Raw genomic sequence first — 26,546 nt, forward strand, 5'->3', positions numbered from 1 at the left:
AAGGGGTGATGTTGCAAAGAACAGTCCCTTGCTGATTGATCCTTGAAAGGCAGATATACTTCCGAAAATAGACATTGCCCTCTATTTTAAAAGTTGAAATCCCTGTCTGTTCCATAACATTGTATATTAAAATCAAATAACTTGCTTCGCTGTTTCTTGTGCTTATCACGACCCATTTGTAATGCATTATTCTATCCAGTTCAAAATCAAGTGTTTCTCTTGAATATTTTCTTGTGATATTAAGCCAAACACCTTTAAACACAGATCACTTTGTATACATCCACGCCTTTCTGAAGGCATTAATGGGACAACTCTAAAGACTCTTCTATGTATGCACAGACCTCCATGCATGATGCTTGGACGTTAGCAGTTTTTCCACGGTTTCTTATTTTGAGTTGATTTTAGCACTAGTGCTTGTAATACTAAAAGCAAATCTCTGCTGTTTTAACATCAACTTTTTGACTCTCATCAACTTTAAGAATGTAGGCAATCAAACCTTATATGTGGAACTGTGTTTGTCAGTGCAGAATGCATTAATTAATATTGTTTTTAGCTTCAGTTAGAAGCAAGCAAGTTACAAATGAATAATTGAACTGGGTTTTTTGGCCTTGAAGGACCCTACAATATCATGTAATAGGTCTGAATGCTTGTATCCTATCACATTGCCTTCAGTACATTGTAGCAACTGCTTGTGATGAACAGTGGCCTTGCAAATAAACTAAATTTGGGGTTCCAGTGAATTAAGAAAACAATTAGATTAGATCTGTTGTGTTTGTTGTCCTCCTCTGACAATTGTAGCATTGTCTGACATTCCTACATGCTAAATGAAATTGTTCAGTGCTAACAAGGATTAAAATGTGGGGTCTTTAAGATGAAATCCCCAAATATACTGTCTGTTGAGATCACATTAATTTCAGCAGAATGTGTGATGAGTGCAAGAATCAGGTTCTAGATCTGACTTGATCACATTTTATTTGACCAATTGAGAATTTTCACATTAGTTGGGGAGTGCCTCGTTGAATAAAGCAGCATTCATACAGATAGAGATTTTGCCCATAAGTAAAGGTTAGGTATTAATTGATGTACTTCACAAAATAGCAGTATGATGCTCAGAGGCATTTGCCCCTTTTTGGAAAACACCCCATCCCAGTGCTGCATGCTAAACTGTTTCCTATAGTGAAGAATCTCAAAAAGCAATTTGTGTTGTGGAATGAAGCAGGCTGTTTTTCTGTTTTTCTTTTATTTTTAATGAACATCTTGGTTGTGTGCAAAAGAGATCTAAACTGTAGGCTTCTATTTTGCATTTCAGCTCAAAAACTTGAATTAACCTTTTGAGCATTAGCAGTTAAACATAGTTGCCTTCTGTGAAAGGAAGTGTTAATTATTTAAAACATTATTATCTGAAGTTGTTACTGGTAAATTTGTCATTTCCTCTGTTTCCATTCAAATGTCGGTTTTTAAAAAATATCACAAGTTTACATATACTTTGTTATACGGCAGTAATTGAACATGTGCAAGTTGCAGTTGTTGGCCACCAGAGGGCAGGAAGGACTATTCAATTATTCTCTAAAAATGCTATCCCGTGTTTTCAAATTAGCTTCCCGTATATTAACAAAAAGGAGTATAATGGCTGAGTTATTGTTTGATTTTCAGATAATTGGCATATTGCGTGAAGGAGACTTAATTTCACCCTTTAAAATTAAACAGGGAGATTTAAAAAGACATAAAATATTCATTAATGTTCAGTGATTATAAAGCAGTGGCATATATTTATTTTACCTTTATTACTGTTTCGATGGGAAAATACTGCAAATATTTCAGAAATCGAGTTGGCCATACTGACAAGTTGAAATGTTTAAGCAGTGTTAATGCAATCTACTCACACCTGATATCCTATGCAGAAAGATTCAAAATGTCTACATCAATTATTAAAGGAAATACTTAACATTCTAGGAATGTTTCAGGCCTCAAGACAACTATTGGATGCAACTGTCTCTCCAGACTCAGTTACTTGGAATATTTAGGAGTATTTTAATGCCTGAATGACTGGCAAGCAATACTTTTTAAATTTATTTTTCCATACTAAGTAGGGTCATGAATATTTTTGTAGTGAGCTAATGATAAATCTGTTAGATTGGTAGACATGAATTTATATTCCTCCCCTAGTTTCAGGCACTTTGATTTCCTTTTGGAATGTACATTGAAGAGTGACAAAGAAACAAATGAATTGAAATTGAAATCCTGGTAAGAGAGTGGCTAAAAAAAATTAAGAAACATTTGCATGAGAGTTCCTTCTGCTCCCAGTTTGGCACTATGGTTCAAGTAAAAGAGTCTGTTTTTAAGAATGAGTGTGATGCAAGGTGACACTATGGTAACTTTATGCACTTGTAGACTGCAGAGCCTATGCTGGTCCTGAATTTAGGTACGAGACCAGCCTAGCTGAAAATTAAAGTCTTATGTGGACTGGAGGTCTTTTAACTGTGCATTCCTGCTGTATAGACACAGTCTTAGAATGTAGATGGGGTTGACAAAAACACATGTTTTATTTGGGTAGTCTTCTCCCAATAAATTTCAGAATGGCAAGATGTAGTGTGTGTTAAATTGTTTTATATCTCCCTCCTTTGATAAAAGATTTAATTAGCAGTTCATGGTGCTGAAATGAAACATCAGTTAATGCAGGATCTCTAAAACTGGGACCGTAGGGAACTGTCTTACATCGTGTCAGACCATTGGTCCATCTAAGTCAGTATTGTCTACACCAACTGGCAGCAGCTGTCCAGGGGTTCAGGTGGGGGCCTTTCCCAGCCCTTCTTGGAAATGTCATGGATTGGACCTGGGATCTTCCGCACGCAGACGAGATGCTCTGCCACAGAGCTGTGGGAAATGAAGTGGGCGAGAGAGTAGGAGTCAAAATTTGGAAACAATGATTCCACGTTGGCCTATTTGGCAAAATAATCTTTGTCACAAGTTTCAGATGTATTTATTTATTTAGGGTGAAACTATGTGAGGATGATGAAATGCGTATGTATTTGTAATTTATGAGTTCTATGTTTCCATTTCATAAGTGTGTTTTTTAAAATCCTTAACACTTGCAACAGGATATATACATGATTTAAGTTTCAGCATATAAACATGTTAGTGTTGCAGTAGCGCATAGGTGGCTGCTCCCTCTATCCCTTGTAACAAAGCACAAGGTAACACTTGAATCACTGCTGTAGGTCTGGCGCCTGGTCCTATGCTTATCTCTTGCTATATGGCAGAAGATAGAATGGGGCACAGGAATTAGCACCATAGAAGGATATATTGGTACAACTGTGTGGAGTAGAGTACTATACTTTGAATCATTCTCCATCTGAACACGTGGGAGTTATTGAAAATCACCATTTCCTATAAGAGTAAAATTTCATGAAACAAATTTGTGATGTTCAGTGTATTTTGTCTTCAGAAGCTCCAAACAGTGAACCTGCTTCCTTGGTGGTGGTGGTTTGTTTTTTAAATTACAAATATGCATACTGGGTATCATAATGGGATTTCTCTAAAACTAAATATTTGTTTTATAAGAATATACCACCCTGACTTTCTGGAACAGGATTAAAACTCAAAGCAGCAATGTAAAAAAAAATGTCAAAACAGAAGTTCTGATTTATGTCAAACTGGAGCATCTTTTTCTTTTAAGTTATTTTAGCCTCTGAATATTACGGGAAACAATAGTAAGGGAAACAAGCATATAGAAATCAGTTTAATTCATTTTAAAAGTGTTTCAGCTTGTGATTTTCAGCTGCTTTTAAGAATTAATAATGTAAGCTGCAGTTTAGCTAGATAATCTGAAAGTCTGGTGTCCATGAAACATAAACTAGGGCTTGAGAAAGAGATGTCATACCCTGTAGCAGCTAGTCCAAATCTAGGACGGAATATAGAAAAAGGAAAGTCTTAAGATGAACCATTCTAAGTCAGGTCATCAGGGGCAACTTCAAGTGTAAATATAAGAGAAAGGCCTATAGTATATAAGTTATCCAATCTACTACTTGTTCCTGACTTGTGGAGGGATTTGGAACTCTTTTCAGGCTGCTCAAAGAGGATTGATAGGATAAGAGAACAAAAAATGTGCAGGAGAGAGAATACTCACATCTCTGGATCATTACCTGTTACAAAAGGGGATTTGAGCAGCTTGGGAGGGATTGTCTAGACTACGCATGGCATTAAACCAAATTTTACTCAAGAGTACACCCACTGAAATTAATGAGCAGGATTGTGCTAGATCCATTAATTTTAATGGGTCTACTGTGAGTAAAACTTAGTTGAATAATGCCCTGAAGTGAACAACATGGTTCTCTCCAGATGTTGGGGTACAACTCCCAGCCAGCATGGCCAGTGGTCAGGGATGATAATAAATGTAATCCAGCAACATCAGTGTTGCCTGTTGTTGGTCTAGATCACATTATAGACCATAATGTCAGGAAAGGCTTTGCTGGATCAAACTGAAGCCCATTTAATTGAGCATCCTCTTCTCTCAGTAGCCAATCAGATGCTTAGGGGAAACCACAAGCAGGGACTGAGTTAAGCAGCCTTATCCCCAGTTCTGCCCCCCCCCCCCAGCAACTTGTATTCAGAAGCATGCCATCTATGATCCTGGCAGTAGGGCACAACCATCATGGTTAGTAGCTGAATCTTCCACAAATATTTCTAAACACCTTTTAAAGTCAGCCAAGTTGGGTGACCACATCCCATGGTGGCAAATTCCACAGTACTTCATTTTGTGTGTCTTGTATCTTCCAATATCCCTTTTTTTCTATGCCATGCATAATATTATATCTGCCTATCATGTCATCCCCCCCACCTTACTCCACTTTTTCTAAACTAAAGGTCCCATATTTTGGTCACCCTTTTTCTGTACCTTTTCCAGCTTTACAATATTATTTTTAAAGTAAGGTGAGAAGAACTGTACACGCCAGAATTGCCACACCATGGATTTGTATAACAGCATTATGATATTGCCAGTTTTGTTTTCAATCCCTTTCTAAAGATCCCTAACATGGACTTGGCCTTTTTCACAGCTGCTACACACTGGGTTGACATTTTCATCAAGATATCTACCATGACTCCAATCATTCTTTCCTGGTCAGTAACTGCCAGTTCAGGCCCTACTAGTTTTTTATGCAAAGCTAGGATTCCCCCTTGCTTAGATTGATTTGCATTTACTATTTTAATGCCCATTCGCTAAGTTTGGAAAGATCCTTTTGGAGCTCTCACAAATCCCCCTTTGTTTTTTTACCACCCTGAACAATTTGGCATCACCAGCAAACTTGGTGATCTTCCTGCTCGGCCGTAACTCCAGCACTTTTATGAACAAGTTTAAAAGCACAGGTCCCAATATGATTCCTTGTGAGACCCGATTTGTTACATGGTTTTGTTGGGAAATTGTCCATTTGTACTTATTATCCGTTTCATGTTCTTTAACTAGTTACTGCACCTTTGGAGCAACAGGACTGATAGGTCTCTTTTATATCATCTCATCATCTTATATCATAGTGCATTTGGCAGGCTTCCTAGGCTCCTCACCTAAGGTTGAGAGGGAGTTATTTAAGAGGCAAAGACTCAGAAAAAACGGTGGTAGCTGATTTTGTTTCAGATTGTTTCTTCTAGCTGCTTTCCAGGTGGGCTAGAACACTAAAGCTGATGGAAGACTTGACTTGGGGAAGAAGGTGCATTAAGCTTCCAATTTTTACACCATGTCAGCCTATATCTTATATCAAGAACTGTTTATTTTGTTTATTTCATAAAATTTATACAGCCCTTGGTTGTTGTTTTTTAACCCTCAAAGCAATTTCCAGAGAGAATAAAGCAATACAATTATCAGTAAAAAGAACAAAAACACCACCCATAAAACAACTCTGTAAATCATTCAAAACTATTTCATTAGCTGCTACGAGTTTGGGGTATAGGGGATTCCCGAAATTACATCTTTAACAGGATAAGCGGGGCAGGTTCATGGTGTTACTAAGTTTCAAGAATAATGGGATTCATCAACTCTTCACAGTGATCCAACATCTGCTTCACAAAAGGGGCAATCAAGCCAATATTGGATTTACAGAGAGGTCTTCATATTTGAAGTAATGCTGATAAGGTGGGATGTGCAAGTCATAATTAGATCTCAAAAGTCAGTTGAAGCATTTCTAGATGATGATACTTCATTGTGGTGGCCATGTAAATAATACTTTCCCATTCTGATTTGATAGGTATTGTCTCAGGTTTGTGTATGGCCACAGGCACTTCTAGTATAGAAAGGATGTAAAGGTTTACCTGTCCATATCCAATATATTAAGAAATGTTTTATTTATTTGCCTTAATGGATTATTTAGAATAGTAATGGCCATCATTACCTAACCAGCGTCTTAGTCATACCTTTTTGATAAAGTAGGGTAGAAAAGCAGTTCAGGTCTCCTGCCTCAAAACCCACAAATTTTCAGCTAAAGAAAGAATTACCTGATAAGAAGTTAGTGCATAGAATTCCAGAGAATGGTTGTCCTGTGCAACTACTTTTATAAGTCTGTGGAACACTAAATTAGGATCAGAATCTTCACATGGCTCGGATCAGTTGTTCCTTTGTAGTAGTGGCCCTGAGGCTGTAGGGCAGGGATGGAGAATCTATCATCCCTGACTATTGGCCATGCTGGCTGGGGCTGATGACTTGGAGCCAAACAGCATCTGGAGGACTATGGTTTCCATTTTTCAGCTGTAGGATGACTTCCCTGAGAAAGGAAGTTGTGGCAAAACACCCCTGTTTTGTTTGACTTTTGAGCTATCCAGTTAGGCTATGAATTGAGCTGGGACAATTAGAAATCAGTAGATACTTTTTGTTCTATCTTTAAGTAACACCAAATTGTATCTTTAGACAATTATTATTCATACTTACTGTATGGCGTGCCTTTCACCAAATGGCCCTAGGGTGGGTTTTCTGGGGGGACAGAATTAAAATAAGCATAGTGTACAATTATAATCCTAAAATCAAACTATAAAAATAATTAATATAGGAATAACAAAATAGCAGTACAGAGCAACCAGCAGTGCAGAAGAACAGAAGACACTCACTCAACCAAAAGAGTAAAGAGATGCATCTTGATGAGTTGTCAAAAGCATACACTGATGGTGCAGTGTGCACCTTATAGGGTAGGTCCTTCTACAGTCTGGGGGGCACCACAAAGAAGGGCCCCCCACACCACTCAAACCACAGAAGATTCAACCTCCCTTGCTGATCTTAGCACCAAGGCTGGTTATGGGAGGAGGCACTCCTTCATATAATTGCACCCAAGTTGTTTATGTCAAAGTTAATACTTTAAATTGCACCTCTTAGTGAATTGACAACTGGTGCAAATCTTTGGAAGCTGCATTTGCACTAGTTGCAGCTTCCAAACAGTCTTCAAGGGCAGCTCCACATAGAGCGCATTGCAGTAGTCCCATCTGGAAGTTACCAGAGCATGTATCACTGTCACTAAGCTGTCTTAAGTTCTTGAGCTTCTGGGATTCTTGAGTTTCTGGGAAAGCAATTTATAAATGATTCAAACAAATCAATAAATTCAAACAGGTCAGTCTACAGCAAGTTCTAAGTAGCTACTGTAGGTTAGAGTCAGGTTCTGCAGGACTGAAAGTGCTCCCAGGAATGACAAGTGTTTGTCTAACAATGCCCAAAGCCTAGTGAGCTTTTATATCCTCAAGCAAGGTTTCCCATCTGTAGGGAATTTGTCAATGCAACCATTGAATGACATTGGATTTTACCTTCTTCCAAAGGGACCCTAAGGAGAATAAATTGTTTAGGGTGATGCAAAGCGACTCCTTACTAAAAAGTTTTGATCTTCTACATTAACAGTCTGGTAACTCAATGTCTTTTCTTAAAGACATATTTTAAGATATTTTCCAGCAGATTCAAGAACTATGAGAGTTGGAGTGCAGGCTCAAGATATTTAGATGAGGATTCACTGTCAGAGAACATGGGGGCTGCATCTGAATTACGGTGTTTGACATAGTGCAACACATGATGGAACATCAACAAATTGTTGAAGTGCATAAGGAGATCAGACCAAGTGGGGTTGTGTGAAGGGGGAGAATGGTGGTTGTATGCTGTATGCCACCTTGCTCAGTGTTTCAGACCAATAGGAGGTTGATACCACCTGTATATTAAGCCACAGATCCTGGTTTAATACACTGAACAAGACAGAATATAAAGTTGGCTTAATATTGTGGCTTGTTTGAATGTCATTAACTATAGTTCTGGATTCTTGGAGAATGGGGAAGCTATGGTTAAGTGCCAAATTCAGGTTTGTTTTGCCACTGATGTAATGGGAAGAGTGAAGTGGCAGAAAAGGGGCTGCCTGCATGTAGGTCCATGCTGCATGTGGTGCATAACCTGGATTATTAAACTTTGTTTTCATGTGACCATTGTGAGTAAAGAACTGGAGGGTGGTAGAAATTCTGGATTAACTGGGTATTGCGTTATGTGTTACACTCATGGATAAAGTATCTTTTTTATTTGGCCACCAACCTACCTGCCGCTTACTATCCTGTATCAATCTAGTAAATTTACACGACATCATTGACTCTTAAGAGGTGGAGGTGGTGGTAAAAGGGAATAACGATATGATTATTTGAGACTTATGTAAAATGAATGTCTTAAAGTGGTATCAACAAAGTTCCATAAACTACATCAGAAACCATAGATACATTGTTTGTGGTGCAGAGTGTTTTGGGTGTGTTTTTTTGTATATTTTGATTTTTTGTGTGTGCAGTCCTTCCTGTATAAAGGAATGCTGCTCCTAAAGGATCTCCTAACTATCAGGGGGTGGTAGCTCTGGTGGGAAGATGGTAGCTGGAACCCCCTGTGCCTACATGGATGATAGCTAATAATTTTATTGGATCCCTGCCATTGACTGGAGCTTCTATAGATCAGAGATCATTTTTGTTTGGTTTCGTTGATCTGAACTGTGCTAGGATGTCAGTATAAAATAGTTCTTATGAAATAACATTCAGTGGCAGAAAATGATTTGTATTGGTTTGTAGAAACTGCGTCAGACCTTGAACTTTATTTTTTTCATGTTCTTTTGCCATATCTGTAGAAAATGTAGATATTAGCAATAAGCCAATCAATGTATTGAAAAGTAGACCTAATCTGCACACAAAGTAATTGGAAGAATATCTGGGGTTTTCCACATTCAACTTACCCAGGTAAGGGTAAGTAAGGCTCCTTAACAGCAAAAACTCTGTGCCAACTCCAAATCTACATAGGTGCTCACACCCACCAGCCAGCACTGCATGTGGGTACCCCAATAAGATACCGGTTTACTCAGCAGAGAGGAAAGAATTTACAAGACTAAGTCTAGTCTCTCACCATGCCTAACAGCTGGTCAGCACTATTTATAGTAACCAAATGAGGCTTGCATGCAGTTTCCTGGTGCTGAATCTGGCAGGGTAATTACATTAAAAGGAGTTGGTTTGTGCCTATTTCCCATTCAGCTAGGATCTGTATGCAACGAGTTGCTTCAACAACTATATGACAACACCCACCCTTGGACACAGGGGCATAAAACAATATTAGAAAATATAATTTTGTATATTGCCTTTTTAAAATTTACCAGTAATAAGTCTTTGTGTTCCATGACTGTATCCAAAAAGAAAGGAAAATTTTGTGGTTTTTTCTTTGAACAGCAGAACCCTCCTTCCCCCCAATATTGCCATACCACAAATCAATTTTGGAAATCTATCAGGGTGTTATTCAGCTAAGTTTTACTCAGTTGGCCCACTAAAATTAATGAAGATGACTAAGTTATGGACATAAATCTCAGTAGTTCTACTTTGAGTAAAACTTAGTTGAATGTCACTCTTTAGTTTCCAAAGCTGGTTACCATTTGACATGGGATATACTCTTCAAGAGAGACAAAGTGTATAAACTTTATTGACTTTATTGAATCACCTTTATGTAGTGGGAATTGGGGTTGCTTATGCGTAAAACTCCAAACTGCTCCAAGCGGGTTGTATAGCTAAATCTTTCCCTAGTTTGACAGCCCCTTACAACGCGACTGTCTCAATCACTGGCAGAATCCGTCAGTGGGCGTTTCCTGAACTTCTTCCAACATAAAAATTCCTTGACAGCCAGTCTCCGCCTAGCTTCTCTGCGCGGAAGCCTTCTGCGCAGAGTAGGCGTGCCAAGCGGAGGTCCTGCGCTCTCCCCACTGATCTCACTGGAAGAGTCTCGGAGCCTTCCCTCTGAAGTACTCTCAGCCTCCCCTTTCTTCCTGGTGTCACCTTGGTTTCCTTCCCCAGCGGAAGCTCTCCCTCTCTCCTTGCTGGTTCCCTCCCCTGCATCATTGGAGCAACTTCCCTCTCCGCTAATCTCTGATGTCAGTTCCCTGACACCTTTATGATTGTTTAATCCTGGCCCTTAGTTGTACCACTTGGATGGAACGTTAATTTTTAATCAAAAATTATTTTAAAACAGATTAATAAATTTTCTTTTTACTTCTTTTTCGCTTTAGGAAAGCTAAACTTGTAGAACTGAGTATTTTTAGTGAAGGGAGTAGATTGTAGGACGGTTTTGAAATATTATGCCTATATCATCAAGTAATACCCAAGGCACACATTTTTAAAATTCCTAACTGTACTCTTGAAACACAATGTGAGAATTAGCAAATCGTTTCAACATGATAAGTTGTGCTTTTCAAAGATCAATTCAATTCATGCTAAAAAGGGAACATAACAGGCTGTGAACATGGCCCTGAGTCATCTTAGTCTTCAACAACTGCATGTGAACGAGAATATATTAGTAAATGTATTTTGTAGACCAGTAGCACATTGCACAGCAGGTAAGAAAAGAGACCTTGCAGGTAATGAACCCACTATGTGTATCTGTTTGGATGGGACAGATCTGAGATGCTTAGAATATACTAATGTCTGGGTGTAGTTTGGTGAGGCAAAGGTATAGGTTTATCTGTGCAGCCATGATTCCTTATGGACTTTTTAATACATAACTGAAACAATGAAGCCGATATAACGAAAGGCATTAAAAAACAACCACACTTCTAATTATTAGATAAAGCATTGTATTGCTAGAATATATTTCATAACCTGTAATTCGTGTTGCTGATTACTTCGAAAGGCGTAGCTTTTAAATAAACCATTTTCAGTTATCAGAAACTAATAAACCAAGACATATTTATATGCAAGAAAAGGCAGAGAGTAAATAATTGCACTGGTGACCAATACTGTAATAATCCTGTTTTACAATATGCACTTGACAGGTTGTAATAGTGCTAATTGAAGAGACTAATTCACACTTGCTTCATTCTATTCAAAGGCAAAATCAGCAGCTTGTTTTGCTTTTGACCAGATGGTCCTGATGAACACCTACTGTGCACTTTAAGTGCTTTACTAGAATTACAAAGGCTGGGGGGCTGCGTCCAACTCGGAATGATTTGAGAAGAAGAGGGGGAGAAACCCCTTCGGTGCTCAATGGATTTGGTGCAACTAAATTAATTCTAGTGGGCCCATTACACATTGAGCCCCTTTTCAAAGTCCTGAGCCTCCTCGTTTGTTCTGTAGCAACGAGAAAGTGAAAGGCAGATTACTGCAAACAGAAATAAAAAAAACTGCTCTGAAAGGGAGAAAAGAGGCCTTGAAGCCTTTTCATATCATTTTGGGTTTTTCAAGTGCGTTATTTTTGGGGAGGGTGGATGTCTGAAAAGCCAATTGGGGTTTTTTTGTTTTAAAGTGTGCTATTTAAGTACCATGAATATAAAAGCAAGAGCAACAGTTGACTGAGTTTACTGTGGTAAAGCTTTGTGTCCCAAGGATGAATCAAATTCATTATAGTCGGCTCTTTGTATTTTAATATGAATGTGAGGTTAGTTTCACAAGACTGTGTCTGTTTAGGATAATTATAATTTAATATTTTCTTTTTTTGGTAAAATTAGCACAGTAGAGGTCTGAAATTCCAACCAGAAGCCAGATTTATTATTATTAATAATCATCATAATTTTTTTAAAAAAAGAAATCAGACTTTGAAGTATCTGGAGAGTTTAAAACTCAAAAGGATGCTAATTTCCAATGAAAAGAGAGGCTTTTTCCAATTGCATTGAAGCAGAGATTATTATAACTAATTAGAAGTCACACATCTGTTAGTCTTTGGTTTGTGAGCACTTGTGTATGGCTCCATGTATGTATATGTGTATGTGTGTGCATGGAGAAAGTTATATATGTTGAGAGAGAGAGAGAGATGCACAAATACCTGTTTTTCGTAGTCCAAATCATACATGTTTATGAATAAATGGCCATGGTATTTAATGTTAGAAATACATAGTCATGGATGTTGTTTTTGGACATATTAAAAAATCATTGATATATCCTTCTTTTAAAAAAACCAGCAACTTGGTCTTCAAGGCTCCTAAATTGGGCCCTAAGTTTGCTAATCGCTTTACAGAGAACTGTAATAAAAAAATGTAAGCCAGTTTTGCGATTAGTCAAAAACTTTTGAAATGTTCTTTAACGTAAACCTGACAGTATAATGCTTGCTTTTGAAAAGGTGTTAGTGTGAAATGATAAAAGTGTACAACTGCAGTTCACAAATAATCAGGGTGGTCAGAATTGCAACACTTACGCCATTTCCCTTGTAAGTGAATGTGTGTTCAGATGAAATATGTGTAAAGATTAAACTTGAAATCTAAGTTTCTGTGATGCATTTTATAACACAACATTATTATTTTTTTCATTTGGTAAATATGTAGACAACTTTGCATTAAAAAAAACCCCCTGAATAAAATAATAATTTTTAAATTATTTTAACGTGCTTTTAAAATATGCCTGTATATCAAACATAATATCTTGAGGAGGTGGGGGAGGAGATAGGAAAAGAAAGGGAAAAGAGGGTTGATTTTTGATGTACAATTAAAATGCAAGGGGGAAAAGCCTTATTCCCCTCTCCCAATACTGTCTTTTAGGAAACAATGATTAGCCTTATTAATCTGGTCATTTTTCACCTTGCCTTTTAAAAGTAGATTTGAGAAGAAGATGACTTTGTACCATCAAACAATCCAATTATATTGATAAGTAGGGAGGTGCTAATGAACTGTTAACTCTGACAAAAGTTTTCTGTAAACTTGAGTTAAAAATAATCACCAATTTGAAAGTATTCATTAAGAGATATTTCTAATGGCTTTAAAAGTTAAAGTATGTGTATGTGTCGAGTATTGTAAATGTATGCATACAAAGAATAACAAACAAATATGGTTAGGATAAATGTGAAAGAAGTATCCCACAGTGTCGTGAGGCCCTAGATTTTTTTAAAATAAACATCATTATGGGAATCAGTTTAAGCCTGTATTTAAATTTTTACTGACTCCTGATCTTGCAACATGCTGTCTTTTTACTAGTTGGGCATACATATAATATTAAATACCATGACATATTGTATTAATGGTATCAGGGCAATTCACAGGTGAGAGTCAGTTCAGTGTGGCCCTACCAGTCACTGACATTAGCATGTAAACTACCACCATAATATTATTACAGTTGTACCTTAGTATCACATTTTCTCTGATCTGAACAGTCTATCTATCTACTATCTAAAGTGTTAGTTCTATGAGGCATGAATGCTGCTTTGTTTTCAGCTGTAAATAGAACTTAAATAATCCAAGATGGTATCAGAGTGTACTAATTGCACCTACCCATTTCGAAATGTGCTTTTATTATAAGAATAAAATGCCCTAAAAACTCTTTGTAGCAAAGTTATTCATTTGTCAACATATAAAAATCATGGGTGTAGATTAAACCACCACGAAGCTCATTTAAAGGGTAATGCAGCCTCATAATCACCCCCAATAAATCCCTGTTACTGTTTTTAAAGCTCTCAGCAAACATTTGCAATAAGTGGCCAAATTTATGCCTTGCTTTGTGGTTGTTGCGTGACCAGACAGAGTGGCACAGGATTGTTTTAAGATTTTTACAGCTGCAAGGGAAAAGCATCTGTTCTTAGAAAATCCAGCATTGTTTAATTTTGACACTGACTCTTCCATGCTGTTTGTACCAGGGTCTGGATTAGGTGGCACCAAGATGAAATTTCTTTTAAGTTGCTTCCAAATGCAGCTGTCACCATACATGGCCTGGTAGATAAAGCAAAGACCCTACAGCTAAAACAAGCATCTTTGTGCTGGGTCATCACAGTAGAAAAGCTAGGAGGGAGGAATGCTAATATTGTATCTTACAAATAGCTAGAGCATTAGTCTTAAATCAGTGGGGGGAGGGTAGAATAATAATTTCCCTATAATTATGATAATAAGGTTGTGAACTTAACACTTGCTATAAGTGATGTCCTCAAGAAAAGGAACAAATTGATTTTTAATATGGGTACATCATTGCAAAACCCAAGTAGTATTAACAGCAACATGTAAAACACATGCATTTAATTGTAGTATCAAGCAATTTACAGCAATCTCCTGAGTATTTTTTTTATCATTCTGACCCAAGTTTCAAGTTTTGTAAAAATAACATTTCATTTCCCACAAACTTCCAGAATTGCATGCATTTCTGTCCAGCTGGTGCAACGTAAATGATACAAAGCCAACATGTGACTGCCTGTATTACAGAATGTTTAATTTGCTAATGAATTGAGACTCTTTAATCATAGATGAAAGCTTTTGTAATGATAAAACATCTCTAACAATGTATATTGAAGACATTTAAAAGAATGCACTTAACAATAGACAGGGGGAATGCTCCCTCAATCCTAATATTCTTTAGAAGTATTTAAAACAGTCAGATTTAAAGCTATAGTTCATTTAAAGGTAAAGGGACCCCTGACAGTTAAGTCCAGTCGCAAATGACACTGGGATTGCGGTGCTCATCTCGTTTTACAGGCCGAGGGAGCTGGCGTTTGTCCGCTCCACAGACAGTTTTTATGGGTCATGTGACCAGCATGGCTAAGCTGCTTCTGGTGAAACAGAACACTGACACCAGAGCAGCGCACGGAAACGCCGTTTACCTTCCTGCCAGAGCAGTACCTATTAATCTACTTGTACTTTTGGACGTGCTTTTGAACTGCTAGGTTGGCAGGAGCTGGGACCGAGCAACGGGAGCTCACCCCGTCGCGGGGATTTGAACTGCCAACCTTTTCATTGGCAAGCCCAAGGCTAAGTGGTTTAGACCATAGCGCCACCCATGTCCCATAGTTCATTTTCATTAGTGCATTGAAGGCATACTCTGTTAGGAAGGATAGGTTGTATGGTAGGGAGAATATTTGTCTAAGTTCTGCATCTTTGGTTTGTCAAGAAGGTCATGTAGTGGGCGTGTTTGGGGCAGGGGGTAGAGTGGGGGAGAATATAAGGGGGGATATAAGGTTCACATTACTTCTCTGCCATGGTGTTCTCTGGGTGACCTTTCTCATATGGTGGTTATATTCACCATCTGGAATTCCTCTGGGAAAGAATGGGCCAGAAATGAAACAAATAATCATTTACAGTTTATGCTCTGGAAGCATATGGCCAGTGTAAGACCTTGAAACATCAAACTATAAAGCAGCTGATCTGATTAATGTATGGCGATCAGTTGCACCTCCAACCCATTTGTCTGTGTAACTGCAGAGTACCTAGCAGTTCTGGTAGAGCTCAGGTAGATGAAGCACTTAGAATCTAAGACTTACGGTAGATGTTGCAAGCACTGATTGAAAGGTGTTGCAAGATGACAGAATATAAAAATAGGATTATTTAACTTTTTTAAAAGCCAAGTTATATCTTGCCTTTCTATATAAAGATAGCCAAGACAGCTAAATGATATATAAAAATCCAAATTATATATTAAAAAACCCTAGGTGCAGGTTAGATAGAAGATAAAATACAAGTCAAGTAGATTAAACACATGCCAGACTAAGTCAAAGCAGAGAGGTCAACTATGAAGCTACCAGACACGTCTCTAAGGGCTGGGAGTATTAAAATTATTTCAGGTGGTCTTCCCAAACATACTTCAGATACAGGTATAAAGAAGGACCACACCAGCTGATGTTAGAGAGTGGGCAAGAGATGGTCTTTAAGTATCTGGGCCTTAAATGATTATGGCATTAAAGCTAGATGCTTTATCAAGTGGTTTACAAATACAGTGGTACCTTGGGTTACATACCCTTCAGGTTACAGACTCCGCTAACCCAGAAATAGTACCTCGGGTTAAGAACTTTGCTTCAGGATGAGAACAGAAATCGTGCTCCGGCGGCACGGCAGCAGCGGGAGGCCCCATTAGCTAAAGTGGTGCTTCAGGTTAGGAACAGTTTCAGGTTAAGAACGGACCTCCGGAATGAATTAAGTATTTAACCCAAGGTACCACTGTACATTGTGATCTGGGATCAAAGAACACTCTACTGAGAGACAGCAAGCTGCAACCCTCATGAAATAAGCAACTGCAGCAGTTGCATCTGGAAAAAAAGTGATGGCGGTAATAGGAACACAGTAGGCTAACTTTGAGCAAGAAAGGTCTAGAACCACTCTACTTCTATTATGATTATTACTACAATTAATTACCCACCCTTCACTTCAAGGTCCCAACTTAAAATTACAAAAATAAGATGGGCACTAAAAATATGCATCAAATGTAAAAAGCCAGGGTAAAGAGGAGGGTCTTCAGCATTTGCTGGAAGCTGCCTAATGAAGATGCTAGATATCTTTGTGAGAAGCAAGTTCCACAACTTAGGGGCTGCCACTGAGAATGCCCTCTCCCAGACCACCACCCTCTGAGCTTCTGAGGGCAGTGGAAGAACCAAGAAGTTTCCCTCCACTGATCTTAGCACCCGAGAGGGTCTTTAGGGGAGGAGGCAGTTCAGTTTGGGGGGCATTTAGGGCTTTAAACACTACCACGAGTACCTTGAATTGGGCCTGGAAACGTGCTGGCAGTCAGTGCAGCTGCTTTAAAACAGGGGTTATATGAGATCCGAACCCCAGCCAGTAATCTGGCCACTGCATTTTGGACCGATTGAAGATTCCGAGTCATTTTCAAGGGCAGCCCCCGGAAAGAGCATTATAATAAGCCATTCTGGAAGTTAGCAGCGCATGGAGAACAGTGGCCAAGTCATCCAAAAGGGGCCATAGCTGGGGAACCAGACAGCTGAAAAAAGGCACTCTTAGTCACTGAGAGCACCTGGGCCTCCAGGGACAATGCCAACCTGTCTGCCCACCTCCTGGATGTGAGAACTCAGGGCATATTAACACCTTTGTCTTTTTAGATTCAGCTTCAGTTTATTGGCCCACCCAGCCTCCCAGCACTGCTCTAGCACCTCAACTGCCTCTGTGCGATCCATGCCCAAGAGCTGCTTAAAAGCATGAGAGTTAACATTTTTGGATGAGAATATTTTTATAGTGCATACAAGTTTTGAAAGTTGCAAACTTTATAGAAGAATCGATGACATTGATAGTGTTGGTGGCCCTAGTAGAGTGGAGTTCAGCTTATTTCTTCTGAAGTTTATATTATTTACAGTTGATGTTAAGAACCAAACTTGGCAAGATGCTGGGATCCACGTGTTCAGGCTCTCAACATATTCCCCCATGAAATGTGGTTATGGACTGCGCTGGATTTAGGGTGGTGTAAGCAGTTCCCCTACACAGAGCAACAAACTGAGGGGACTCATAATAATAATATTAATAATAATTATAATATCATCATCCCAATATTTATACAGGTATCTACTGACTGAGAAGGCCCATAAAAAGCAATATTTAGGGTGCAGAACCAAATGTTGTCCTTGTTCAGGGCGCCATTTTACCAATGTCTGCCCCTGGCATGGGTTTGTACATTAACAGGAGCAACAGCTCTCTCACCTTCTGTTTCTGTCTCTCTGTTTGTTCTTAACTTTGCTCTATTTACAATCAAAATTTCCCCACCCAGTTGCTTTCCTAGGAGTGCAGCGAGAGAGTTAAGAAGACAGCTGGGGGAAACCGCTGGGGGGCTGCTTTTCTTTTCCCATTCTGCTCTGATTAGATTGTCTCATAACCACTATTTCTTCCCATCAAATACACAGCTTTTCTGGGTGGCGGCGAAGGGAGTTAGAAGGAGGCAGATCTCCCAGTTTCTTTGCTATTTTGGCCCCAATTATTCTGCCTCTTCATACTTTCCCATGGAATCTGCAGATGGTTGCTTATTTCATTGCCAAAAGGTGGCAGTAGTGAGAAAAATCTTCTTAAAAGGCTTCTGTTTTGATTCCCACCATATACCGGTACATATACTGTCAAGGCCATGGTGTGGATATTGGGACAAAAATCCAATTCACTGGAAAGAATCTGCAAAGTTTTTCAAATATGTTGATTTACTGTTGCATAATGTGCTAAGTAAAACAATTCAGCAGTTGAACAAATTATGCAAATAGTTAACAGTGCACAAATTATATACAAACTATCCATTTGGTATATAGAGAAACATTGGTGCAAATTATGCACATGGTATGCTCTGATTCATTCAGATATTAAGGTCTGGATTCAGCGTTCTCCGACTGCCAGCACAAGGCTGCTGCACTAGCATAAAAGTGAGGATGATGATTGCAGAGTATGAAATCTAGTGCAATAGCGCACTAATGGGATCTTGTTGTGCAACTGGTTGTGCAACAAGAAGTGTTGGGCTTGGCTTCCTGTGCCTTCTCTTGTGCAAATCATTCTGCTATTGTAAGCTACTATGTAAAAGGTAAAGGTAAAGGATCCCTGGACGGTTAAGTCCAGTCAAAGGCGGCTGAGGTTGCGACGCTCATCTCGTTTTCAGCCCGAGGGAGCCGGCGTTTGTCCACAGACCGCTTTCCGGGTCATGTGGCCAGCATGACTAAACTGCTTCTGGCACAACGGGACACCATGACGGAAACCAGAGTGCATGGAAACGCCATTTATCTTTCCACCGCAGTGGTACCTATTTATCTACTTGCACTGGCATGCTTTCAAACTGGTAGGTTGGCAGGAGCTGGGACCAAGCAACAGGAGCTCACCCCGTCGTGGGGATTCAAACCGCCGACCTTCTGATCGGCAAGCCCAAGAGGCTCAGTGGTTTAGACCACATTACCACCCACCCCTGTCACACAGTGCCAACTCCGTTGACTAGTATACCACTATGGGACTTTAGCTTAGCACTACACTAAATAATTCCTCATGTTTACAAAAGGAATAGTTGTCAGTGATCAGGTATCATAGAGGGAGGGACAATAGCTCGCAGTTAGAACATGTGGTTGGCTTGCAGAAAATTCCAGTTCCGGGTCTTGACCTCTCCCGTTGCAAGGATTAGCAGGTGATGGGAAAGACCTCACTACCAGTCAGAGCAGGTGATTCTGGGCTAGATGAACATAGGTATAAGGCATCTTCCTATGTGCCATTTAGTAAAGTTTGTAAGCAAATACTGTGATAGAAACTTGAGCTTGGAAACTGGGATAGCTCAGTACGTAGGGCATGAAGCTCTTAATCTCAGAGTTGTGGGTTCGAACCCTACATCTGGCAAAAGATTTCTGTATTGCAGGGGACTGGACTAGATGACCCTCATGGCCCCTTCGAACTATGATTCTTTGATCTATGATCTTCCTGGGAATACTATCTGAACCCTCTATCTAGGTTCCTTGCTGACTATGGGGTGTGCTAGATTTCCCTACTGTTTACTGGTAATCAACAGGAATATAGTAACAGTGTCTCTGAGCACAAGAAGTGCATCCTTACCTTCTCTCTCTCTCACTCACTAACTCACTCACTCACTCACTCACTCACATGCATGAAGGGCTTACAGGAAATATTGCAAGGCTTTCTCCTATTCCCTGCACTTCTTTTTTGAAATAAATTTTCATTTTTATAACCTTTATAGTAATACACTTGATGTATTTTGAATGTTTTCAGACTATCTTTTAGTATTTTGCATGTCATTGTGTTATATATATGTTGTTTCTTTTAGGATAATCTTCTGCATGTCTTCTATTCCTTCTTCTCTTCCTAAATCTACTAAAGTGTGCACTGCAGCTTTTTCTATTATACTACCAGAGCCCTGCTGGATCTAATCAAAGTTCTGTCTAGTCCACTATCCTGTTTCATACAGTGAAGCCCATAAATGAGGCATCTGAGAAGAATTTCAGCATCATGTTCTTCTGATTGTTCTGTCAACCCAAGCATTTTAGTTTGCCAGACAGAATGATCTTCCCACTCCTCCCTTCACCCTGTTCCAGGGGTGGGGAGGAGAGGTTGAAAGCCTCATTGCACAAGCAGAAGTCCTTGTGCAGGGCTTCCACTGGTGAGACTCATTAGTTGAATCCCACCCTCCCGGAGAATATTCCTCTCCCACTGTTGTTCTTGGCATCTGGTACACAGAGGCCTGCTGTCATCATGACTAGTAGCCATTGTAGCTATATTTTCCCTTAATTTTCTAATTTCCTTTCAAAGCCATCTAAACTGGTGGTCATCACCACATTTTGTGGTAACTAATTCCCTAGTTTAACTGCGCACTATTTAATTATTCAATCAGTTATTGTGCTTATATCGCAAAGAGCTCATGGCGGTGCACATGGTTCTCCCCCTTCTCATTTAATCCCCTTTTACTGATGCACAACATCAGTCTTACCCAAATTTATGATTATCTAGAATCATAGAACGGTAGAGTTGGAAGGGACCTAGATTAATATATTTATTTATTGACCAATGAACTGTAATTCCTAGTTGTGAGGTATTCCTTTCTCCTAGTTCTTTCTCTCTGTATATTGTATATTGTATACTCTGCAAATGTATATTCTCCCATTTTCTTTGGGCTGACTCTGGATCCATTACAATGCGGATAGTACAGAGTGATTTCATTTTCATCTTTTTTAAAAAAAAATCCTTTTCCTTTGCATTGAATTGTCATCTATAGTGTCGCGTTTAATGTTGCATCTGCTTGCGGTGTTCTTACGGATGGAATTTCATTGTTCAGGACTGTGGGAGTGCAGAATTCCTCTATAACATAGTATGCCAGTGTCTATAGTACCCTCAAAGCCACTGACTCCCCACTGTCACCGATCTTCCAGCTTCTTCAGTCTTTCTGTGTGGAGCTAATTGGTTCCCCAGGCTTCTGTTGCCCCCTGTGCTCATGTCAGTGGCTGTTTTTCTCTGTTGATGCACTCCATGTATCTCTGTGTGTGCTGTATTATGAACTTCATGTAGAGGACTTCAGAACACATTCATAATATTTGTATGACTGTGGTTTTTATTGCATACCAGTCTTTTGTTATGGCTTTTATGACCTAATGTTTGCCTGAGAGAGCCTCCGTGCACCAGATGGCTGTGTTAGTTCTCAGTCGCACCCCCCACACACACCAATTGTGCCCCTTTGGCAAGGGTAGATTTGTGTACTGCACTCATGACTGCTCAGCCATTGTGAGCTAGGCCACTCTGGTGTGCTTATGCGATTCTGTTGGTGCAATTATGCCTTATCCTGGCAAAGTACAAGCTTAATAGTAGCAGCTGTTTCAAATCATTTCTCTCCCCATCTTACCCTTTCCTTTGCTATTTATTTTAATATAGTTTTTAAACATTGAATATAAAACTGAATATGGTGCCAGTATGAAATCTAAATGGTATTACAGTGTAACAGCAGATTGGCACATTTGACAGGGGAAAGGGTGAGTGGGAAGGTTTGAATAAAGTAATGCGGCAAACTATATGGTAAAGAAATATCAAAAGTATAAAGGCTAGTGGAACCATACATATAGCAAAAAAGACATTTTAAAAACAGTAAATGAAAAAATATTTTGCCTGTCTTTCTTTCTTTCTTTCTTTCTTTCTTTCTTTCTTTCTTTCTTTCTGGATGTATGTGTGTATGTTTGCCAGTGCCCTGTCTGAAGACCAAGGGGAAGCAACATCCCATATATGCTTTAGAAAAAAGGCTTCCTGTGGAGTCAGTAATGTGTGCAGTGATCTTCTCCATTATCATAGCATCCCAGATCTGAACAAACCAGCCACATATGGAAAGTTAATCCTGTTGATTTCCATTGTGCAGCTATTTGGGACAGCAAATCAAAGAAAAACAATGATGTCTTTGAATAGTCTTGAAACATCCACATAGTCAAACACTTTAATTAATGGATCAAGTGAAATTCTGTAACCTGTAACAGTGCAGGTGTATAGTATAACTGTTGACCAAAAACTTTGATTCTCAGGATAAACCTGAAAGGAAAACACGTTCTTTTATACCCACATTTCCCCCAGCAAACCTTCATACACTTACCTGGGGGTACGTTTCCATTGGACATGAGGGGCCAGATTCAACTAACAGATTCTATTAGCAGAAGCCTGAAAAAGGACTTGAGCTAGCACAACAGGGCTTTCTCCATCTCCTCCCCCATGTCCTCCCCAAATTGGCTCAGGGTGGCAGTGGGGGAAAAAACCCCAGAAGAGCATGTGGGGAAAGGAGAGGGGAGAAAGTGACAAGCAGATTGCTTCATCAGTGCAAGCGTTGCAGCAGAGATTTAGGACCAGAGTTTTCCTTCTCTTACATGAGCTGCCTTGCCAGGTTGATGAGCCCCACCTGTCCCTTACTTCCCTCTACAACACGTCTAGAAACCACCTTATTGACCCTTGGATAGTCTCATCCGTTCAATCCTCTGGAGCCTGTTTTCACATGCAGCCGAAGTTCCTAAGTCACCAAGGGTTGAGACCCATCAGCTACCCTGATCTGGCTGCTGTTGCATGCTGACATCTGCTAGGAGCCAAAGGTAAGGTCTGAGTGCAGGGTGGGGACCAAAGGCGGGAGCACGGCAGGTAGTACCAGAAGTACTGCCTCCCCTAACACCCCATTAAAAAAGATAGAAAAGTAGATGGAGCTACTTTAGATTTCCATTTATCCCAGACTGATAGAGCAGCATTTCAAGGAAGGTCTAGAACCAAAGCAAAGCCAAATTAATCTTTCCAGACTGGAAATATTAGGAATATTATATAATTGCCCCCCTCCATATCCCAACCCTATAGAAAAAGTGAACTCTTCAGTAGCCCTCTGCCGTTTTCATTGGGTAACTTTAATACTGACCTATCCCTCCATTTCATAAAACCAAAATTGTGTGTTCAGTTATTTGGCTTTCTCAGGTTTGTTATAAAGCAAAGGCTTTGTAGAATTGGATGAATTCAAATCTTTGTGTGTTTTAACATGCTAAAGCTACAGACTTAACGTCTCTAGTAGGAGAGAAATCTCTTGCCTCAGAGAGGGAGAGCCAGTGTTGGATTTTACCACTACCACCTCTGTGGCCCTCTTGACCAAAACAGCCCAAAAGGTGGTGTGTTGGGAACAGTTCAGGCATGTGGTGCAGGAGAACTGATGAAGGCTCGGATCCAATGCCTTGTCAAGTTCTCAGATCCCAGACATACCCAAGAGAAATCTATGCTCGCTCTGCCAGGCTGGTCAGCAAACCGATGGAGTTCGCAGAGCACGTTGTGACGCTGCCAGATAGAGCATATGTGTTTGCTATTTTAAATTGTAAAACACAAAGCTGAACATAAATAATCATCTTTCTATTTTAAAAAAACAACATTTGTTTTCTCATTAAATGGATGCCTGGGTTGATTGATAGGATAGGGATGAGCAAGCTTTGGCTAGGATGTACTGCTGTTGATAAAACTAATAACAATTCATGAGATGTATTGTCAAAGCGTTTGACAAAGATAATGTTGGCGGTACTATAGAATATGAAATGTTGTGGGATTATTATTATTATTTAAAAAAAACCTACACTGTTGGAATTTACTAAAGAAGTTTTTTTTACTAATGAAATAGCACAGTGTTGGTTTTTTTAAGTGCAAGCCCTCATAGTTAAAGATATAAAACGGCAATTCCATGGTTGTATAGCACGACATAGCTCAGAGCTGAGATTAGAGAAACCCTGTAGAGTGGGTAATACTTGAGGGCATCTACAACTAGAAAAGTATGTGAATTTAGGCATGGGAGGAAGGAAGGATCTGCTTTAAATTTAGTGTAGGGTCACTGAATCTTAATGATAGATTAAATAGGGGAGGTGGAATAATGAATAGGGGTATGCAGTGTGTAGCACTAATACTAGAAGTCTATGCTTTGCAGTGGTTATTTAATGTCTTTTCCCATATGTTTCTGAATAGAGCAGGTTATGGCAGGGATGAGCTAAGGAATAGCTTTGTTAGTGAATAGTTTAAATGGAAGTAATTTTTTTAAAAAAGAATTCATTCTATGAATATAGTAAGACAGCTTGTTAGTCGCTTAATAGGACAATGTAAGATTACTTAATACCACAGACTTTAATGTTCATTATGAAGTATATTTATAATTAGGTGTAATCTGTATGGGAATGTGTGGTGGAGTTAAACGCTTTACTCTTACAGTCTATGATAATAATAGATAGTTATAGCTCTGAAAACAATAGACCTTTTGGTTTAAGTTTGTTTTTATAACCTTGGTTACAGTTGCGCTAAATTCCAGCTATCTTGTGGAAGTTAAGGATCTGACAAAAGTAGACTGAAAATTAGAAGGGAAAAGGCAGCATTATTGAAATATTGGCTAGCAACGAGTCTATGTACATGTAGTACATGTCAATGGTGTTTGTATGAGCAGTGTGTTTGTTTGTGGTTTATCACATATGAATAGCTTGCGTGGGCATGTAAGAGTGTGAGAGGGTGATGGGAATGGCCACTCAGAAACAACTGTGCACAACCTCCCCCTGTACTTTTAGATGCTATTTATGAACCTACTAATTTAATATTACTATTAAATTATCATACTGTATTAAAGACAGAACCTAAAATTTGATGGGGAAATCTCTGAACACTTGAACTATTGAACATCTGTGAATGTTCATTTGAGATTTTTCTAGATAATGAGAATAAACCTCTGCTTGGAATGGCTTGTTTTGGCATTCTCTGCTTCATTATTATCTTGGCTTATTCCAGACACAAATTAAACTGCTCAGTCAAATAATCTCTCAAGGTCGTTTTTTTCCTAACCTCACATACTTGATCTTACTTGAGAGCCTCTGAGGGTTTTCTGCTATGAGGCTCAAAATTTCTCTCAAGTGTTCCACTCCACCACAGTGGTTCAGTTACCTTTGAAAAGCTTGGGATAAGTAAGGAGTGATGGAACCTTTGGTCCTCAGGCTATCTTAGGAGAGCTACTCCGATCCGTTCTACACTTGAGGTCCTACATCATGTCAGGTGTGGGGCAGATAAGGGAGGGCAGGGCTTCAGGGGAGCAAATGGGAGCTTTAAGTGGGTTCCCAATTCTGCTGAAAAAAGGGGTGCTTCCAACCATCCATCTGTTGATCTGAAAGAAGGAGATATGGTTTCCATTTGATAGAAACTGCTTCTCCCTCGTAGCACTGCTCTTTGAAGCTGCCCTTGCTGATCTGTTCAACTTACGATGTCCAAGGTTGAAAGAATCAGGGTGGGGTGTTCACCTGTTCCCCATGCTGCTTCCCAAATTTTGCTGTGGGAAGCAGAGATAAGTCTTTCTCCTGGTTTAATCTGAGCACATTCTTCAAAGCCCTAAGAAGATTATAATTCAAGGACAGTCTCATAGAGTTCCACATGTGGTTGTTGTCAGCTTATTGTTACCCAGTTGTGTGATAGTTAAGTTACTGAATCAAACTTAAATTTGTTTGTTTCCCCCCTTTTTAAATTAAAAAACAAGCATAGAGTGTTACAGTCAGCTCCTTATCATGCAATGCGGAATGGACATACTACCCAACTCTATTAAGCCCCAAGTTAGAGTGTAGAGAGGCAGCAAAAAATCTTAGGCCAGCCTGATTCCACTAAAATTGTTTGCTGGAATTGGGTTTGGTTGGCTCTTCAGTCACTCCTTGACCAGATCTCTTGTTCCAAGGCTCTTTTAAACTGTGTGACAACCTCTAATTATAATTCCTGGGTCACTTCTCTTGCATGGTGACTGGAAACATGCCATGTTGACCTGCATCACAAGTACACAGAAAGTAAAACTATACATTCAAACCTTGTTTGTCGAGCATAATCCGTTCCTGAAAATTGTTCCACTTCCGAAATGTTCGATAGCCGAGGTGCGGCTTATGATTGGTTGCAAGAGCTTCTTGCACCCAAGCGGAAGCCTCATCGGATGTTCAGATTCTGGAAAACATTTGAAAACCAGAGCATTTACTTCCGTGTTTTCGGCGTTCGGGAGCTGAAACATTTGAAAACGGAGCTCTTTGAGAACTGAGGTATTGCAAGGCAGGATTACTTAAGATGTGCTCTCTTTGTCAGCATTTCAGTTTTTATCTATTTTTATCTATTTCAGTGTGAGACCTCATTTTATAATGTAAAATCAATGAGATGATAGTTTAAACTATTCATAGCAATTTAGATGCTGCAGCATTATACCATTGCTGCAATCAATGCAATATCACTACAGTATTTTTGTCCAGGTTTTACAGAAAAGCTTTAATGCCTGTTGCAGGGGATGGTCTTATGGTCTTTTAAACATTTCAATCATTTATATATATATATATATACTTTCTAGCTCCAGGGATTCAGATTATCCAACAACTCTTATGTTACCAGTATTGCAGCCAATAAACACAATTT

The 26,546-nt window shown here is 39.3% G+C and overlaps 1 protein-coding gene across 1 annotated transcript in view; it reads left to right on the top strand.

Annotated features, from left to right (window-relative positions):
• FAF1 (Fas associated factor 1) overlaps window positions 1-26,546 on the top strand; it is a 166,214-nt gene that overhangs the window by 45,938 nt on the left and 93,730 nt on the right. The gene's annotated exons all lie outside the window — the stretch shown is intronic.

Source organism: Podarcis raffonei, chromosome 6 (assembly GCF_027172205.1).
Source record: "Podarcis raffonei isolate rPodRaf1 chromosome 6, rPodRaf1.pri, whole genome shotgun sequence".
Lineage (NCBI taxonomy): Eukaryota > Metazoa > Chordata > Lepidosauria > Squamata > Lacertidae > Podarcis > Podarcis raffonei.